At 36.8% G+C, this 5124-nt stretch overlaps 1 long non-coding RNA gene across 1 annotated transcript; it reads right to left on the reverse strand.

Annotated features, from left to right (window-relative positions):
- Nucleotides 1-4103: 4103 nt before the first annotated feature.
- LOC118760955 lies at nt 4104-4855 on the reverse strand. The gene is made up of 3 exons (XR_004997061.1): nt 4710-4855; nt 4350-4659; nt 4104-4268 (listed from the first exon to the last, which is right to left on the reverse strand). It is a non-coding gene; the product is annotated as an uncharacterized LOC118760955 (long non-coding RNA).
- Nucleotides 4856-5124: the final 269 nt, after the last annotated feature.

Raw genomic sequence — 5124 nt, forward strand, 5'->3', positions numbered from 1 at the left:
TTAAATTATTTTTAAGATGAAAAATCCTTTTATTTTTCTAATAATGTCATTGGTTAACAAGTACTTTATTTTTTTCTGAAAGAAACAAATGACTTGATTTTAGAACACATTTAATGGATTTCCGTAAATATGGCCCTTTTGAATTTTGATGTTTAGAAGAAACAATGAATATATTCGACTGAAAGTTGCCTTTTTTGGATATAGTGATTCTATTGCATTTGATATAAGCACATCTAAAGGATAAGGTGGTTCCAAATCCTCTTCTGATGAAGGAGTGTCAATTAGAGGAGGAATATTTGAAGGAGTTTTCATGTTGATCAACCAATCAAGTGGCTTTAGAGAGTCATCTGAATCATTCATATTTTGAGTTTGAGTAGGACTGTTATCGGAAATTTGAGTTTCGGGATTTTGCGATTGCAACAGTCTCATAATTTTGTAGGAAATTTATCAAGAATTAATTATTTAAGTAAATCTGTGCGTCAAATAATTTAATTAGATCAAGAAACATACTTAGTAGATATTATTAAAGATCGCATTTTCGTATTTTTAGCAGATTTTCTTTTGTAGTCTTGAAATCAATGTGAGAGAATACTTACATTATTATTCTTTCATTTTATTAAGTGTACTATAAAGATGTCTTGACATAATCCAATTTTGAGATGAGTGCGCACTTGATTTAATATTTATCTTAAAAGCACATATTTAAAAACCCTAATTCTTTTTGATTATGAAAAAGAGATCATTGAAAAAATTAACAGAATGGATTGTTTTCCAATTGTAAATAATAAATAGTTAATTAAGAGTATGAATTCAAGGATTCTAAGAAGGGGACATTTTGAAGACTAAAACATCCTTTGGAAGAGAGTCAGAGAAATCTTAAAAACCAACTAGTTTTCCCAAAAATCGTTTCTGTTAATTAAAATATAATGTCAAATTTTGATAATATCTGAGCACTCATCAATACTCAAGTTTCCAGTAAATAATGCAAAACTAAAACTATCACAGAATTACAGGCAACCCTCTATTGATTACCGCCAACTGGACCGATCAAAATAGTGGCAAAAAAGGGAGGTTGTAAAGAAAAGAAGTAATCGATAATCGAATAATGTTTTTTTCTCTTTTTCCGTTCATTGTTTTTCTTTTCTCCTTTTCCCTTTCGAAGAAACCGTACTGGGGCTGACAGATATCCAAGCCCAAGCGTAGACAGATACCGATACGGAGTTATTTGTCGTTCAGGAGCAATCCCGTACTTGGAATTAAGAGAGCTTTGAGCCAATCTCCGCGGTGTGGCTAGCAAGCACAGTTTAAAAAGCCCAGCGAAGTTGATCCATTTTAAAACGGATTGACTGTAAAATTTTCTTGCAGTTAATGTCATCTCAGCTCCTCTGGACTGAGGAATCTCTGTGAAACCGATGCCAACTGTGTTCCAATTACGGCAAGCAGAGGAGTATTCTGAGAGCTCATTAAATTCGAGAAAAAGATAAAAAAAACAAAGCAAACAAAATTCTTGGAAGTTGAAGTGGAAGATAGTAAAGCAAAGTTAGATCAGGATGAGAGCGAATCCCGATCCCCCCGAATCTTGAGGAGAGACTGGCCCGGCCTAAACCTTCATCGACGAACCTTGAGTTTATGTGGTATATTAGGGATTCATCAATAAAATCATCAATTCTGGGTGAAGAATCACCAACAGTAAAAGACGGAAATGAACGAAAGATGTAAGTAAGTTTCTGAATAAAAAATTCCTCAAGAAGAAAAATGCCAAATGGGAAACAAGACCGTTAACAACCTAATTTCGCCCAACTTTCTCGAAAAGGCTTTAATTATGTTACGGTCAAAGATTGAAGATCCCAGGATAACCAAATTATTGCTTGACGTGAGCCTTAGCTCTTCGATCAGGCCACGAATGATGGAGAATGCATGCAAAACAGTGCCTGAACAGAAATATATTTACGTGTTCACATTTGCTGGCGTTTAAGAAGAGTCCAATCTTCGAAGAACAAGAAATGATTGTAGAGACATCATTGGCAATCACATCAGGTCCTCCAATAATCATGTTGTCCAGATACCAGAAATTTACTTTGGAAGATAAGTTACGAGCAATGTGGTCAACAGAGAGGGCAAACAGTAATGAGCCCATTTTGTCACCCTGGTGGATGCGACATCCAGACATGAAAATTTGGTCAGAATACAAAGAACAACTTGGCGAAGAGTAAGCCAATTTCACAATTGGGAGAAGCACTGGGAAACGTTCATTGACCAAATTGACCTGACAAACTTTTTATAGAAATCTTTTTTGACATTTTTTTAATTAATCATTATTTTCAGACTAAAGCCTAACTCACTAAAGCCCACCTGCGTCAACTCTTTTTTGGCTACGATGCTAGTCAAGATTTGCAGCAACCCGGGCTCCGCCAGAGCTCAAGCCAAAGAGTCAAAAAGGACGAAATACCTGTGTATTCCGGACGCTTTTGAGTTTCCCCTCTTTGGCTTCAAAGCTTCGGGACTTGTCGGCAAGGCTGCGACTCAACTCCTCACTGACATTGGTAGGAGAATCTCCTTGAAAACAAACGACCGGAAAGAGAGACGAGCTGGCTCTTTCTGCGAATCTCGGTCGCCGTGCTTCGCGGAAACTGCCATTCAATACGCTTGCAACGTCGTTGAGCTGACTCCTAGTCACTTAACTATTCTCTAAGCCACGGGATTAAACATTTGAAAAGTATATGAATTTCTTTTTTTCAAATTAATACTGTCAAGACATTCAGTATTTATTATGAATTTCTTTTTTATCAACTAGGTTATCTTGGGTTACTTGGAATATTTAAAGAAAAACTGTCATCGATTCTGTTTTTGCTCCTATCTTAATGCAATAATTCAAAATCAAAAATTACAAAAAATATCAGCATATAAACAAATGTCGAGAATGTCTTCCAAGCATCTTGTGGATTTCTTGATATTTCTGAGCATACAAACTTCCATTTTCCTCATCATTGCGAGCATTGTACATCAAAGCCAATTGCAAATAAACTTCTTCTCGCAGCAAATCATCATCAAAAAAATTTACAAACAACCCCGCGTCAACAATATTGTCTTCACAACGAACTCGCAGCAAATTATAAATCAAAATATGACGACAATTTCCAACAACATGGACAAGGTGCCGTATCCTCTCCAAAACAGTCAGAGCCTTCGAACTGTCTTCCAAACAAATAAAGCAATAGGCGAGATTCAAAGCACACTCCACCTGGACTTCTGCCATGTTCAATTTCCTCCCAATCTCCTCCAGACGACTACAGTCCATCACCGCAAAGGAAATCGACTCACAACAAATATTTAATTTGCACACCAGTAGTTCAACTCTGTATTTCAACACAATCGAGGATATGTCCCCCTTCTTGGCTATATCCTCGATAAGGTCCCCACAAATCTTCTTGGCTTCTCTGTAAAATCCTCGGTACATAAGCAATTCCGCTTTTCTTAAACACCCTTCTTGGACATCCAATCCACGAATACACGACACAGTCCTTTCGGCATTGATAAAGTCAAATTTTCGCACAAAACGAATAAATTTGTGACTCAAATCATATATAAAATGAACATCCTTTTTGTAATTTTCATCACTCCTACAACACAGCTTAAAAAGTGTTTCTTCTGAAGTTCCACAGCTTTTGTGATTTTCGAATAAGAAACGGGAAATTATAGCAAAAGCGCGGTTTTCACAATCTGCAAAGTGTTTTACCGAATACGTCGGAGAGACTTTAATGCTCCTTTCCGATACCAAGACTCCAGTCGCAGTAAAAAAAGACAAATGCCTACCAAAGTGACCCAGTACACGTCACCGATATCCAAGGAGATCCACTGTGGCTGCAAATTGGACAAAAACAGTAGCAAGGTCCCCTACGTTGATGGCAGTCCACAGTGCCTGGAACAGAATGCCAAATATTCTACTATAAAAATATAATTTTACTCAGAAGGCGAGTATTTCTGTTGAAATAACATTTTCTGGGCAATGGAGAGGTAAGCCATAGAACGAAGATTCTAGATTAGTGAGAAGCAGTACTGTGGAGACTGTCAGTGCCATGTCTCCCTCCTCTGAGTCGATCACGGTCAATTCTGAAGAAAACTCGAGCTGAGGACACGTGGAAAGCTTGGATATCCAGGCCTATATAAACAAGAGGATGCCAACCAAGACAAATAGCACCGACGACTCGTCTTGTGAGTTATGAGCCATTTCCAAGGCGGAATCAATATGAGGTTTAATATTTTCAACACTGGCAATTATTTATATTATGGAATAAAATAAATTTTATAATAATAGTTGATTTAATTTTTGTATTAATTTATTTAAATACTTGAAACGATGGCAGTGTGCAAGGTAGTTTAGTGGGGCGTATTTAAACTCAGGGTCAGAACAAGCTTTTTTCACATATAAATAGGGACACTGTGGTTGAGGGTACTGAGGGGAAGTCTCCATCAGTATTTCCAGTGAAGAAGTAAAGTCCAGTCTACGCAAATGTACCAGAAATCCCATCCATTTCTGCAATGAGAGATATGGTTTACAAGAAATGGCCCTTCTATGCCTTCTGACGTATAAAACTGAATTGCCTCCAGAAGTTTTTCATTAGAGAGAACGTTTTTATCGCAAACTTTCATCAACCTTATCTAAAAGATAGTTTATTTAAATTAATAAATATTTATTAATAATAAAATACCTGTTCTTTTACAAATTGACTGCAATTTGGGTACAAGGATGGACACAGGTCTGCAACTGGATGATATCGGTCGGCACAAAAAACTAAAAAATTGGTTTTAAATTGCTCCATGTCGCCATGGGCTGAGACCTTTTTCGATATCCAAACAGCAATATCGCCTACAAATAGAACATGTACCGCATACGTAATGGACAGCCCATTCTATGATTCTCATCTGACTCGTAACGGGACTTGGGAAAAGCCTCTACCTCGGGGACGTCATTAGATAACAAAATTATAATAAAATCAGTAAATAAATCAAGGATTTCTTTTCGTGTGTTTTTATAGATCATTGTCATGCAGCTTTGTACTGTTGGTAAAGGATTCTATGCCTCTTTGTGTTAGGATTACTTGAAATAGCAAAAATATGGTTCTA

The sequence above is a fragment of the Octopus sinensis genome, unplaced genomic scaffold (genome assembly GCF_006345805.1).
Source record: "Octopus sinensis unplaced genomic scaffold, ASM634580v1 Contig02586, whole genome shotgun sequence".
NCBI lineage: Eukaryota > Metazoa > Mollusca > Cephalopoda > Octopoda > Octopodidae > Octopus > Octopus sinensis.